This window comes from Urtica dioica, chromosome 8 (assembly GCF_054948205.1).
Source record: "Urtica dioica subsp. dioica isolate 48M chromosome 8, U.dioica_male_clone48M_v1_H2, whole genome shotgun sequence".
Taxonomy (NCBI): domain Eukaryota; kingdom Viridiplantae; phylum Streptophyta; class Magnoliopsida; order Rosales; family Urticaceae; genus Urtica; species Urtica dioica.
In genome coordinates, this window is record NC_142763.1 from 5039486 (window position 1) to 5055750 (window position 16265).

The window sequence follows — 16265 nt, forward strand, 5'->3', positions numbered from 1 at the left end:
TTTCCAGAATTAATGCTGTCAATCACAATTACAGCAAGTGAGATTAATAATGATAGACATCATTATACGAAAGTTCTTATCCGCCTTTATCAAAGCCGAATCGGGGACTATGGACCTAGTAATAGGAGCTTAACAAATCCGATGAAAAAGACGAAATAGTCCTTTCTCTTTTGTCCATCGATTCGTCTAATCTTGGTCAAATACTCCACCTTGTAAGCCAAGATTGAACTCTCCTTTATACTAGAATTATATTTACTCATCGTGACGAGTGTCCACTGATATAGTCAGTTCGTGATCAAGATCCTCCAGGTTCAACCCGTGTCAAGAGAAGTCAATTTATCCGTTATACTTCTCTTGATACATATCAGCCCTAAGCATTGTTGCTTCCCCAGCGAAAGATTCTTTCGAACGTTACTTACTTCGAAAGTGCTAGCAATCTATCGGTTCTGGAATCAACCCTTAGGTGAGTGAACATTAACCTTCTTTCAGGAAGGCTGGATTCCGTATCGGTAAATCATTTTCCACTCGAATTATGCTCTGAGAAAACTCCCAATACATAAGCTGTGATTAGCATGAATAGCCTTTTAGCAAATGAGTCAAAGAGCTCAGTAACATAACCCAGTGTCCATGATCACTTCAGGATTTAGATCAAGTCTCACTGTGACCATCATAGTGGCCTCGGTTAGTGTGTCGTAACGGTCCTTAAACGACACATCTACACCAAGACCTGTCCGGGTCGTACACTTACCACAAGTGTAGAATGCTCCCACATAGTGATCAGCCTTCACCCATGTGTTCCACATATATGACTTTAGATATAGCTTTCCAGGCGTATATCAGTCATCGACCTCGTTTTAGCTCACCGCCCGAACTCAGGTGCCCAACACGTGACTCAGTTAGATACGGAGGCTATGGAAGATAGTTGTTATTGATTCTAATTGTTTAGGACTCAACCCACTAATCATATAATGCTAATAAAGTAATCTTATTATCGAATTTAGTAATCATTTATTCATTATCTTCAAGTGGGCAATATTCTTAACAATCTCCCACTTTGACCAGAGAAGATAAGTTTCCTTCAGCCAATTTAATTCTTTGCCGTCATTATATACGGTTTAGACTTTGACCCAGGATTGAGATTCCGATCATATGGATTCCCACTTTTATCTATTCTCTATTATTTATGTCGATCTGACATATGTCCCATTTTCATATTATTCTAGTTCATGCATTTTTGCAAGTGAGCTTTGACTTACCATTTGAGGTCAAGTCAAATTGTTCACAGTAAATAAATTTACTTTAGAACAAATTAACACTTCGCATACCTTTAGATTATACACCAGACTGTAAATCTAAAGATAACAAGTCTCCCTATCAAGGTGTACATCCCTTTGGTGCCAAAACAGGTTGCACCATAGCATGGTTTGATCTCATCACCACTTACTATAGTGTGATTTATTGAACATGTTTAAATAAGAACTTTATTGACCTATTTCCATTACTTGGTTATTTATAGTTCATCCTTGTTTGTCGTGTTCATATTCAATATATACACAGGACTTTAAGGATCTACTATATTTAAATAACTAAGTATCTCACTATTTCTAGAAATTACAGTGTTTACAACACATGTAGTTATTCTCGGAAATACGACATTGTCTAAGGTCTAAATATTAGTCCTTTTAAAGACAATGTCAATAACCTCAACATTGAGCTCATACCTTATATCAATAAGTATGTTTGAGACATAATGGAATGAGCATGTCGTTTCTAAATTTAATTTTAGAAACAGTTAGCTCAGTCAATTTACTTGTGTCATAATGAGGTCTAGAACTAAAATAGTAATGACTTTATTCATGACACTTGTTTAGGAGCTATACTTATCGATCATTCTCAAAATATCGATTATAACAAACATCCATGTACAATCATGACTAGTTTGTTAAGTACTTAGGATCTACCTTTCATATTTCAAAAGGTTTAGTAGTATAACTACTTCGATCCATGTCTATGTTATTGGAATTTCATCCTCAAATGATAGTTCATCTTCAATTTTGAAGATCCCTAATGAAGTGGTTCGTGGTATCAGAAAGAAGAGTATCATTGATGATAATGTCTCTCCTTAAGGGCTCAATCCCTTACCTTATAGCTTATAAAGCTTAAACCATTTCATTAATCCTTTTATAGATCTCTCTATTCCTTTAAGCTAATAGCTTAACAGGTAGATCTATTAAATATGGGCTAATAACTTTCAGACAAGTTAGTATGATCGAGAGTGATATCTCAAGATCATGTCTTTCCATTTAAGGAAAGTTTATTGTTGATGAGAGTGACAAGGATCCATTCTAGGATGCTCCCACTAGGTTATTGATTTTAACGACAAGATAATTCAAAAATATCTTTCCTTTCAATTCATTGATTTATGTGGCAAGGTAATCATTGATTACTCTTCCACTTTAATTATTGAATAATAGCATATTCATTCCGGTTAAGGATGCCATCTTCAATGATGGGTTTAATCCTGTGAAGGATGTTGCTATTTATCGAACAACAAGTGGCTAGATTTCATTAAAGAAAGCTCCCACTCTTTTATTGAACAATAGTGACTAGAATCCAATTAAGGATGCTCCCACTCAATAATATTGGTTATTTAGTGGCTAGGTTCCATTTATGGATGCTCCCACTATGTCAATGAATAAGAGTAGCTAGGTTCCATCTAAGGATGCTCCTACTCGATTATTGAATTTTAGAGTGGCTAGGTTCCAATTAAGGATGCTCCCACTCTAGAGTGACTAGGTTCCATTCAAGGATGCTCCCACTCAATCAATACGAATATTAGTGACTAGGTTCCAATTAAGGAAGCTCCCACTAATTTAATTCATCATCAACACTAACTTTTAGTTGTGTCTCCTTTATTACTTATTATTCGCACACAAGTCATTGTCGAATAATGATAATATTTATTTAGACGCTTTCAAAGCTCTAAATAGTTCTTAAACAATAAAACATATTCAACATAAGAATTTAATGAAGCAATAAAAGCTAATTAAATTCTAACAGAGATAATAACTTAGAAAATATTTATATTTATTTATTGTGCTTCTATATAGCATATGAACGGAAAAACGTGACCTTCATATTCTATATCTTTTTCATAAGGACATAAGCATTCATGCATATTCAAATATCATAAAAGCAATCAAGGCATTCAATAGAAGGAAATATTTAAAGACACAACCTTGTGTTCATAAATAATGTAATAAAACATAAAGAAAGAAAGATTCATCCTTTCTGGAATAGCCATGAAGGCTACAATCCAGAAAACCTCGGATTATTAAATGACACATCCCATGTTCAAAAAATAAATCCAAAGATGAAAGTAATAAAACTAGCGGGAAATTAGATCTTCAAACGGAGCATGAGCTTCTCTACAATTCGGGCTTGAATCCGACATTGTTCAGCAAGCTCATCTACACACGTGTGCTCTATCAGATCTGCTCTGCAACAAGAAAAGAAGTATGCTCATGAATAATTATCCTCAAAACATTTTTAGGATATCTTTATTCATGAATTTTAAGGTACGATACCAGCATTCTTCTTGTTTTTCTCAAGCTCAGCCAAGTACAAAGGACAATGCCTCTTCCAATGGCCTTCAGTGTTGCAGTGGTGACATTTACCAATGCTTTCTCGCTTCTTTTCTTTTCCTTTTCCACTTCTCTTGAAGTTCTTCCTTTCCTTAGCGGGACCTTTCCCCTTTGAAGTATTCGGGCGTGCCTTAGATGACTCAGCACCAGAAGTCAACTTCTTCTTGGTTTTAGGCGAAGAACTCTTGTCAGCATAGAGAGCTGACCCTTTGTTCTTCCCATGTCGAGTGATAGACTCGAAAGTCTGTAGTTCATTCAACAGCTGAGACAGTCCATACGTCAACTTGTTCATGATGTAGTTGGACGTAAACTGTATAAAGTCACTCGAAAGGGAATTCAGGATTATTCCCACCTGAGTAACCTCATCCATCTGTGCCCCATGGAGTTCAGCTTCGGTGAAGTAGTTAGTCATCTTCATGACATGATCCCTCACCGGAGTTCCCGCAGTCATCCTAGTGCTAGTGCACTTACGGTTGAGCTCAATGCGGGCTTGCTCGCTTTGCATCCCAAACATTTGTTGCAACGAGTCAAGGATCTCCACAGCGGTCTCCTTCCCTTCCATCTTAGTTCGCAACGCATCAGATATGCTTGCGAGCATGTAGGCCACCGCCTTGTTATTGGCAGTAGTCCACTTGTCATAGTCCTCCCTCAAGTTTTTGGAGGCACCATGAGCAGGAAGAGGAGGTCTGTCTTCAGTGAGGATAAAGTGAATGCTTTCACTCACAAGCACAATGTTGAGATTCGACTTCCACTTAGGGAAGTTATCTCCAGTCAGGACGTCTTTCGATAACAGGGCCATAATATGGTTCGACATGATTACTAAAAACATAAAAAGCACATTTATTGGCAATATGAAAAGAAACAACTATCAATATAATTTAGGAAATAAAAACTATAATGCAAACATGCACGGGATAAAATACTAAACAAAAGAACCCAGTTTTTATATTCCAAGGTAATTATACTAATAGCCACAGTCCGTTTCACTCTGGTGACGTAACGGAGTGCACCTAGTGAAAATGAGAACCATCTCAGATTAGTGAGCAATCATAGTACATGCACCTTCATAACTATGCTCACTAACTACCAATTTTATAGGAATCTTTGGCCACATGAGCAACCACCGGTTGGTTCATGCATGAGTCAACCCAACATTTCAGTGAAAGAAATCTAGCTCATACGCACTAGCGTAACTAGTACACGCAGAGATCAACCCTCCCACCTATCGTCAGAGACACAACCTTGGTATTGGAATCAGAAAAGCCCTTCCGAATGGAACTGACCACCATGTTTAGAAAACCGACGGTCACGAGGGGATCTTTCATCCTCACGGTGTTGTGTCAATGTTGGAGACCTACGACTCAATATACTTTCAGTATTTTAATTTTCCTAGCATTAACTTTAATCTAGGTGATCCACTCAAGTTAACTAAGTCATATTAAAAACTCGAGTGTTTCTAAGCTACCCTTAAAAACAGATGTTTCAATATAGCTTAGTGATTAGGAATTCGTGACATCTAGTCTTGATTATCCTAAAAGTATTCCATCACGGAAAAGCTCCCAGTAGAGAAGGTGAGACACTAGGTCTTCTTAAGTACCTCTCAGCTTAGCCTCTTATCGGCTTGGTGATCGTTTCCTATTTGATTCTATAAAGTAAATCAAGATGAGCCCAATCATATTGGCCCATGGATTCAATTGGGCCCATTCTTATGTCCCTTAGAAAAATAAATCAATATCAAATTATTTAATTTTTCTAATTTTTTAATCGAAAAACTAATTAAGTAAGGGTCCATTCTAATGTCTCATTTAAAATAAATCGATATCATATCATTTATTTTGTAATGTTTTAAATAAAAATCATTAGGGCTCAGCCCATACAATTAATTAAATAAAACATTTAAAAACTTAATTTTTTTTTTTCGGTATTTTTTTTTTATATTGAGTGGGCCCGTGGGCCCACTAGGGTTTCCGGGCTGAGGCCCGGACGAATCCTCTAATCTTGACCTAGGTCAAGATTAGACTTGAGGCTGCACCGGACCGCCGCCGCCACGAGGGCGCGGCCCGGCACAAAAAAAAAAAGACGGCCGAAACTTGTCACAAAATTTTGTGACAAGTTTTCTTGTGGCGTAATCGTGGAGGCTTTCTTCGTCCGTTATGCTTCTTCGTTGTGTGTCCGTCTCTCGCCGATCGTCGTGATCAAGAACGTCACACCATCGGATTAGAACAATAATAATAATAATTACATAAAACCTATACCCTTTGAATTTCGGGTTTACAAAAAATTTTAGAAAAGCGAGAATCAAATATTCTACGATCAAACCACGAATCACAATTCACATGTCATATATTGAATTGCATGAAATTCACATCCACATATAATTTCATTCAAACCATATTTAAATTAATTACAAGAACGAATCGATTAATTAATCATAACATCTAGCTCTGATACCACTTGTTGGTGGATCGAGCGCGCATCGGACACGAACGATCGCTCCGACGCGCCTCTTTAGAGATGATTCCACCATATAACCATATTAATGCGGAAAAATAATTAATTACGCTGATCATAAGCTAATTAAATTATGGTTATAATTAACAAGATCTAGTTATGTTTAATTAATTTAATTCACGAGAGCATATAAGTCAAGCAACCGATATAGAGCGAAAAACGAATACTTACAGTTTTTGGCTCACGAACTGAAAGCTTTCACAATCCGTCTTCGTCTTGAGTCGTCTTGATGAAGGACTCGAGGATGACACCTTAGTCTTCCGAAACGTAATCTCCGAGGCGAATAAGAAAGATGAGTGGGCACAGTCTTTATCTCACTAGATCACGAAACTAGGTGTTTCGAGATCTCGCTCTTATTTTACTAAGAATGGAAACGAATTTCCGAGGGGAAGAGAAGCAGAAGTGCACGGCCAATGAGGGCTAGGTTGCACGAAATTATTAGGTCAAAAAACTTAATTTTTGCCTTCTCATTAACCTCTATTTATAGTAGTAAAAAGGAGATATTCATGGAATCTTCCATAATATTTTATTTCATTTTATTGTGTTCACACTAATGGATTTAATCTAGGCCCTTGGATCTCAACAAGTGAATCCTACTTTTTCTCTCATCCATCAGATCAATATCTATGGGATATTTAAATAGAGAATAATTTATTTAGTGAGATAATAAAGGAGAATATATTATTCTCCTAAATTTTCTCCTAAATATTCTCCTAAATATTCTCCTAAATACTCTCCTTTAAATAAGGAGAAAATATAGGAAAATATCTTATATTATTCTCTCTCCTTTATTTAAACAACTAAAGAGAAAATATTGGTAAATACCAATATTATAAAAATCGGTTTTTAGGCACACGGCCAAGGGGATTTGCGCAAACCCTAGTGCCAAAACCCTAAATCCGACTTTCATATTTTTGTGCAAGGCCCAATTGCTTAAAACCCAATTAATTATTTATTTACTTGGTCCAACAATAAACGAATAATTAATAATTGTTTATTTACTTGATCAAACATAAATAAACAATTCTACCATAAATATTTATTTAATTATGCGAATACCCGTTTTCCAGAATTAATGTTGTCAATCACAATTACAACAAGTGAGATTAATAATGATAGACATCATTATACGAAAGTTCTTATCCGCCTTTATCAGAGCCGAATCGGGGACTATGGACCTAGTAATAGGAGCTTAACAAATCCGATGAAAAAGACGAAATAGTCCTTTCTCTTTTGTCCATCGATTCGTCTAATCTTGGTCAAATACTCCACCTTGTAAGCCAAGATTGAACTCTCCTTTATACTAGAATTATATTTACTCATCGTGACGAGTGTCCACTGATATAGTCAGTTCGTGATCAAGATCCTCCAGGTTCAACCCGTGTCAAGAGAAGTCAATTTATCCGTTATACTTCTCTTGATACATATCAGCCCTAAGCATTGTTGCTTCCCCAGCGAAAGATTCTTTCGAACGTTACTTACTTCGAAAGTGCTAGCAATCTATCGGTTCTGGAATCAACCCTTAGGTGAGTGAACATTAACCTTCTTTCAGGAAGGCTGGATTCCGTATCGGTAAATCATTTCCCACTCGAATTATGCTCTGAGAAAACTCCCAATACATAAGCTGTGATTAGCATGAATAGCCTTTTAGCAAATGAGTCAAAGAGCTCAGTAACATAACCCAGTGTCCATGATCACTTCAGGATTTAGATCAAGTCTCACTGTGACCATCATAGTGGCCTCGGTTAGTGTGTCGTAACGGTCCTTAAACGACACATCTACACCAAGACCTGTCCGGGTCGTACACTTACCACAAGTGTAGAATGCTCCCACATAGTGATCAGCCTTCACCCATGTGTTCCACATATATGACTTTAGATATAGCTTTCCAGGCGTATATCAGTCATCGACCTCGTTTTAGCTCACCGCCCGAACTCAGGTGCCCAGCACGTGACTCAGTTAGATACGGAGGCTATGGAAGATAGTTGTTATTGATTCTAATTGTTTAGAACTCAACCCACTAATCATATAATGCTAATAAAGTAATCTTATTATCGAATTTAGTAATCATTTATTCATTATCTTCAAGTGGGCAATATTCCTAACAGAAGGAAAAGTACCGAACTCCATCGAGGAAGCCCTTCAAAGTCCCGAGTGGCGAGACGCAAGTCATGCTGAGATCCAAGCCCTCGAAAAGAATGATACGTGGGATATCGTCGAGCTACCACCAGGCAAGCGAACTGTTGGATGTAGATGGCTCTTCACCATCAAACACAATCCAGATGGGACAGTGGAGAGATACAAAGCCCGACTTGTCGCAAAAGGGTACACGCAGGCGTATGGCATTGACTATCAAGCAACATTCGCTCCAGTTGCAAAGTTCAATACCATCAGAATCCTCCTTTCACTAGCAGCCAACTTAGATTGGCCTCTCATCCAGCTCGATGTAAAGAATGCTTTTCTAAACGGCGAACTGGAAGAGGAAGTCTACATGCAACTCCCACCAGGATTTGACAAAGATCAAGGAGCCAACAAAGTCTGCAAACTCAAGAAGTCACAATATGGACTAAAACAGTCCCCTCGAGCATGGTTCGGAAAATTCATCAACGTGCTCAAACGTTGTGACTACGAGCAGAGTCAAGCAGATCCAACACTCTTCTCAAAAATCTCCACACAAGGCAAGCACACAATTCTTAGTGTGTATGTGGACGATATAGTCATCACCAGAGACGACCTGGAAGAGATCAGGAGACTGAAACAAACTTTGTCATCTGAGTTCGAAGTCAAGGACATCGGCAGCCTACGATACTTCCTCGGCATGGAGGTAGCTCGATCAGAAAAGGGCATCTCTGTTTCCCAGCGCAAGTACACGTTGGACCTCCTCAAAGAAACTGGCATGCTTGGCTGCAAACCAGTTGACACTCCGATGGATGCCAATGTGAAACTTCTAGCGCGCACCAACGAGGCCGCCACCGACAAAGAAAGATTTCAGCAGCTCGTAGGAAAACTCATCTACCTAACTCACACGAGACCAGATATTGGATTCGCAGTGAGTATGGTAAGTCGATTCATGAGTAATCCCTCAGAAACTCGCATGGACGCAGTCATGAGGATTCTCCAATACCTCAAATCTGCCCCAGGGACTGGTCTCTCCTTCAAGAAAAGACGAAGTCGAGGTGTCGAAGTATTCACAGATGCAGACTGGGCCGGATATGTTCCAGACAGACGATCAACATCAGGCATGTGCACATACGTCTGGGGAAATCTTGTTACCTGGAGAAGCAAGAAGCAGTCCGTTGTCTCAAGAAGTAGTGCTGAAACCGAACTCAGGTCCTTAGCAAGCGGAGTATGTGAAGACATCTGGCTGAAGAGAGTTCTCGACGACCTCAAGATCATCATCGAAGGTCCTATCAAGCTCTTTTGCGATAATCAAGCTGCTCTCAGCATAGCCAAAAATCCAGTCCATCATGACAGAACAAAACATATCGAGATCGACCGATACTTCATCAGTGAAAAGATTGAAGAAAAAATAATCGATATGGAATACGTTCCGTCAGGTCATCAGCTCGCCGACATTCTCACCAAAGCCCTTCCGCGAGCAACCTTTTCCGAGCTATGTAGCAAGCTTGACCTACTCAACATATACAGTCAAGCTTGAGGGGGAGTGTTGAAATCGAGCTCGTCAGCTCGCCCTTCCGCGTCGAGCTCGCCAGCTCGCCCTTCCGCTGACAAGCTTGCCTCGGAAGTCCTCTCCTTGGAACTCATTCCACATGGGAAATTGTCGCATTTATTTCTCATGTTATTTCCTATGTCTTGTTCTCTGTGTATATTTATTATTCTCTTTTTCCTAGAAGTAGTTATTACACATGTATTTATTACACTCTCTCTTGTACCCACCATATGTATAAATAGGTGATACAAATTAATATCAAAGATAAGAAATATTCAAAGTCTCTGAGCTCTCTCTCTCTTCTCCGATTCTCTATTTCTTTATCTTCTCTCCAGATTCGACTCTCTCTCTCTAAACGTCAACAGTAATTGTATTTTATTTATTAATTATGTGTAACATATATTATAAATCAATAATAAATTATTTAAAAATAAAAAAAAAATTAATTAATAAAAGTGAAAATTAATCAATTTAATTACATAAATAATACAACATTTTTAGAGAATAAATTTCAATAAATTATTATTAATATTAATTATCGGTTTAATTTGGTTTGAAATATATAATTTTTTTTAATTATTGATTTAATTTAAGTGGAATTGAAGAAATTAACTTGAATTATAAAAAAATCTCCAAACAATTTAAAACATTGTTAAACCGTTTTTTGGATTTAACATTTGTTGACACTCGATGTACTTGGAATAGTCACGTGCCTAATCTTTGATGGACCCAAAATCACTCTTTGAGATTCCAAAGGGTTCAAGGAAGTTTAAGACAATGCCCAAAGTAGCCGAGAGCTTCAGATGAGTTTTTAAAAATTGTGTTTTGGGAGGAGAAATCACTTTTTTCAAGATTCCAAACGGCTCGAGGAAAGTTAGGACAAGGTCCAACGTGTCCAAGAGCTTCAGAGGATCTTGAATCGTATCACGGGTCGACGGGATTTTTCTCTTACTAAGTGAAGAGCATGAAAATTGATTTTTCAAACTCTTGAACACTTTTAGAGGGAAGTCTAATTTGGCTTGATCAGCCTTGTTTTGTGAGAAAAATGTTTTTGAGACGGTAAATATTTTTTCTTCCATTTTAGAGAGAATGGAAGTAGATTATTTCTCTTTATTTTGGGTGAAAGAGATGAGAGAAAATTGGTTCTCTTTTTCATGTGGTGTTATTTTGATCTTAAGTGTTATTGTGGGAGAAAAATCAAGCGAGAGAAGTGAGAGAGAAATTTGGCATGAGTTTGCCTAGGTTTTTCTTTTCTTGAGAGAATTTGGTGAAGTGAATGGGGTATTTATAATGTTTGGGTTGTGTTGGTGTGAGCATTTGAGCGGATGACGTTATCGGACAAAAAGGCAAAACGCGGGCGGGCTCACCAAGCCCATTTGGGCGTGAAGCAGCAAGGAGAGTGGGCGACACTCTTCTTGCATGTATGGGGAGTTGGCAGGCAGGTCTGGCAGCTGGCAGAGAGGCAAAGGTGCTTTTTGGTTTGGTTGGACCCCATTTCCTTTGGGTTTTCCGAAATATGAGCCGACAAACATATTGATTGAATTTGGATTAATTAAAATATGTACTTATAAATTATAATTTAGAATTATGAATTAATTAGATTAAAATAATGCTTAAATATTTAGTGTAATATTTACACCAAATAAAAATTTTAGAGTTTTTTATCGTTGAAGAGTGTTTACTCTATTTATAGAGTTTTGTGCAATGTATTGGAGATGCTCTTAGGTACAAACTGGAATAAGATTATGCTAATCGGCCGAAACGTTTGGTTTCAGTTTGTGCCGTTCGATATGCTCGCGTTTATTATACTCTCAATTAATGAATTGAGATTTATATTATGATATCCTACTTTTAACCGTCATTTTTATATAAATTATATTCTCAATTAATAAATTGAGATTTATTAATTAAATATCCGTAATTACATATTGACACCCTTAAGCTCATAATCTCCCCACTCTGCAGGTGGAGCGAATCCAGTTCGCATCTAAAACATGGTGTATTCGTCGTCAGATTTAAGTTCTCTAACCAAAACAATGTGCAAGAGAATCATCGAGATAGGACTGTGGTGCTTTAATGGCAACTTCCTCCTCCTCGAGCCTTGGCTTTCATTAGGTCGTTGAAAAGTAATAGTAACATATATATATATATATATATATATATATATATATATATATATATATATATGGAAGTACTGTGTTGTCTCTAAAACAATTTGGGCTGCTTCCGTGTAATGTTATTGGATTGAATGTGTTTTTCTTTGTTATATCTCTAGGTTTGTAAAAGTTCCGGCTTAAATAAGTCATGGCTTAGAGTTCCAACTCCCAAGGAAAACATATCGAGGTTTTTTTTTTTTTTTTTAAATTTCAATTGAGAATTCGAAACTCCACAGTCCAGTTTGTTGATCCTGAATAAAAGGCGGGATAAAGGAAAAAAATAAGTGAAAATGACTAACCAATCTTCCATGCTAGACAATGAACAGATCGAGAAATACAAACATTTATAAGAACTCAAATGCTTATAACAATTCAAAAGAGGGAAAATTAAACATGGGAGTGAAAGGTTGGTAGTTCAAAACTTCGTGTGACCTTTTATCGAGCTTCTTATATATAAGTTAACGCGGATGGTAGGTTTTCACTTCTGTATCCTACATTATATCGATTTCTTCTCTCACTGAACCGGATTCAAAGCAAATATAATCACGCTTTTACTAATAACCAAAATAAAATAAAATAAAAACTTCTTTCAGTCACGCAACTCACAATAAGTTACGTCCATTGACCTAATATGTTATATTATCTAGTCTTTATTTACTGCGTCTCGACTCCCACGTGTATCTCGTACGAATTCATGCACTTTTGCCGTTTTTCATTGTCTATCATATTTCCTTATATGAGTATTTGCTTATTTTGGCTGTGTTTATATTTTCAGGAAAGAAATTGACATTCAACCCACATATTCAATGATGTGGTTGGATCATTCTTAAAATAAATATAAACAAAGCTGGCACTTATACTTTCTCTGTATCTCTCGCCTCTATATTAAGGATCCACGCACTCACACACACACGCAGTGCATATAATATATCGTATCACAGTCGGTCTCAGGGCAGGCCCAAGGCATACTAAGGCCTTAAGAGAAAATAAATAATTAGGCATTATTTTTTTTTAATGTAAATAGTCCATAACCTCTTATCATTGTAACATTTTAGTCATCACTAATTCTTTTATTGATCACTAGGTTTATAATTTAATGAGGCCATAACATTTTGCTCCTTTTTATTATGATTTTTCTCTATATATATTTTTTTCATCATTTTGGTCAATAATTTATTAGTACAAATTCATTTTTTTTTTTGGATTGAGTCACGTACTTTTTGTTATGAATGTGAGCCATGTACTTGACTTTGACCGGATGAATATTGGTATTTGTGAGAGGATGTGAGAGAGGAGTCAATGACAAAAGAGAAAGAGCAAAAGGATAATTAAATATAGGAAAAATGATATGAAGTAGCTAATTCAAACTATGAGTTTTGCAAAATAGCCATAGTTTCATTAGGTATAACAAAATAGCCAATTGAGAGTACTGCGACTTTTAATCCTGCCTCGATTAATTTTAATTCAGCCTTCATAAAACTTAAATTCTGTTTTTATAGTTCGTTGGAATTAAATTTAATTCAGCTTAGATTAATCTTACTTGAGTTAGTTTGTTTATAATCGACAAACAATGGCTATTTTGCAAATGCCTTTATTACTATTTGGCTATATATATCAGCTTGACCCGATACACAACTCAAACACCTCAAACACGGACGTCTTATCCTATAGGGCCGGGCCTGCGTACTCTCCGAAGCAAATCTCCGAACGAAACTCGCTCTGATCTTTTCTTCTCTGCGTGTGTTTCCAAAGCTACGATCTCATCTCTATAGCCATGGAAATCTCGCTCGGATCTCGAACCGCCACAATTTCTTGCGTCTTCGGATTTTCTTCCTCCGATACTCGGTCCTTCGAGCGCCGGAGATCTCTGATATCGCCGCCGAAGGCTGTGGCTCCCCGCGCAAAGTGCTCTCTACAGCCACGCCCGGAGGCGAAACGTTTCGCGGTGGACGTTGGCGAGAGGGAAAAAACGGCATCGATCGAGGAGCCGAAGGTGGCTACGAGGTCGATGAGTGGGATTTTCGACGAGATAGAGAAGCTTGTTTCGGGGAAGAGATACGGAGAAGCACTCGAGCTTTTCGGGGTTTTGGAGATCGCTGGCTGTAATGGAATCCGGACCAGTACTCTCGATTCACTGGTAAGGGCTTGCATCGGATTGAACTCCGTTAGAGGAGTGAAAAATCTCTCTGAATTTGTTTACAGGACTGGCCTTGAATTGGATTTGCACATGAGGAAGAGGTTTCTTTATATGCACGTGAGGTGCGGGATGATGAAAGTAGCACGCACACTGTTCGACGAATTGCCCGAGAGGGACTTGGTCTCATCCACCATGATGATCGCGGGCCTCGTGGATTCGAGGCACTTTGCCGAGGCGATCAGTCTGTTCGTCGTGGTCCACGAGAAATTCTCCGAGATCGGAGACCACACATTCACCCCTGTGATCCGAGCCTGCTCGGGCCTCGGAATCATGACGATCGGACGGCAGATTCACTCCTGCGCGGTCAAGTCCAACGTGGTGGCCAACGCCTACGTGGCCTGCGCTCTGATCGACATGTACAGCAAGTGCAACTCCATTAAAGAAGCTCGGCTCGTGTTCTCCAGGATGGCGAAGAAGACAACGGTGGCTTGGACCTCGATCATCGCAGCGAACGCGCTCCACGAACACACCGAGGAAGCCCTGAGTTCGTACTACGAGATGAGAGACTCGGGCGTTAAACTCGACCCATTCACGTTCTCCATAGTCATCAAGATCTGCTCGAGGCTCGCCTCGATGGCGCACGCCAAGCAAGTCCACGCCGACCTCGTGAGCCACGGCTACGGATTCAACCTCGTCGCCAACACCGCGCTCGTCGACTTCTACGGAAAGTGGGGCAGCGCCGAGGACGCCCGCAACGTGTTCGACAAAATGCCGTTCAAGAACGTGATCACGTGGAGCGCGATGATCGCCGCGTACGGCAACCACGGGCTCGGGAGTGAGGCCATCGAGCTCTTCGAGAGGATGAAGAACAACCGGAAGACTATCCCCAATCACGTCACGTTCCTCGCGGTCCTCTCGGCTTGTTCCTACTCGGGCCTCTCCGATCAAGGCTGGGCGATCTTCGAGTCAATGAGCAGAGACCACAAGGTCAAGCCTCGGGCGATGCACTACGCGTGCATGATCGAGCTGCTCGGGAGAGAAGGCTGGTTGGAAGAAGCCCACAAGATGATACTGAAAGCCCCGTTCGAGCCCACGGTCAACATGTGGGCCGCGCTTCTCACCGCTTGCCGGGTCCACGGGGATTTGGAGCTCGGGAGAATCGCCGCCGAGAAGATCTACGGAATGGAGCCGGAAAAGCTCAACGGCTATCTAGTCCTCTTGAGAATATACAAGGCCACAGGAAAGGCAAAGGAAGCTTCTTCCGTGCTTCGGACCCTGAAAAGGAAGGGTCTGAGGATTTTCCCGGCGTGCACTTGGATAGAGGTGAATAAACAGGCCCACGTGTTTCGGTCTGGAGACAAGACCCATGCGGAAACCGAAAAAATCTACCGGAAACTCGAGGAACTGACGGCCGAGATCACAGAGCTCGGGTACGTCCCCGAGCGAGGCTCTGTGCTCGACGAACGCGAAGAACGGTCGTCGCATCAGAGCGAGAAACTCGCGATCTCGTTCGGGATCATCAGTACTTCCGACGGGACGTCGCTGCAGATCGTGCAGGGCCATCGGGTCAGCGGCGATTGCCACTCCGCGATCAAGTTGATCGCTTTGGTCGCCAGGAGAGAAATCGTTCTCAGGGACGCTAGTAGGTTTCACCATTTCAAAGATGGAGGTTGTTCTTGTGGAGATTATTGGTAATTTCTTTCAACAATTATACTACACCTTGTTTCATTTTACTTCTATTCTTCAGTTAGTATCATAAAGATGGGAATTGCTCTTGTGGAGATTATTGGTGACTTTCTTGTCTTTCTTTTTCAAGCACACAACTTTAATGTTAAGATTGTCCATTTAATCATAGCTCAATAATAAATAAAAATTGGCCTACTCTTGTTATTCAGTTGTGAGTAATTTTTATTTATTCTTTTATTGAGAGGTGATTTGAGAATTGCATGTAATCATCCTCATCGGCTTCAACGTTGTTTACATCGTCTTTGCTGAGCACATTTCCTCTCTTTTCTTGCCTCGCTTCCCACTTTTACACTGTCTTTCCATTCCTCATTGGACTCATTGCCATAACCTTCTCTCTCTCCATCAAATTCCTTACCAGCAACTACACATTCCAATCACAGCAACTTAATTAATTGAATGTC

At 39.3% G+C, this 16265-nt stretch overlaps 1 pseudogene; it reads left to right on the forward strand.

Moving 5' to 3' along the window:
- Positions 1-13653: 13653 nt before the first annotated feature.
- LOC149387501 (pentatricopeptide repeat-containing protein At5g50390, chloroplastic pseudogene) lies at positions 13654-16012 on the forward strand (annotated as a pseudogene).
- The last annotated feature ends 253 nt before the right edge of the window (positions 16013-16265 follow it).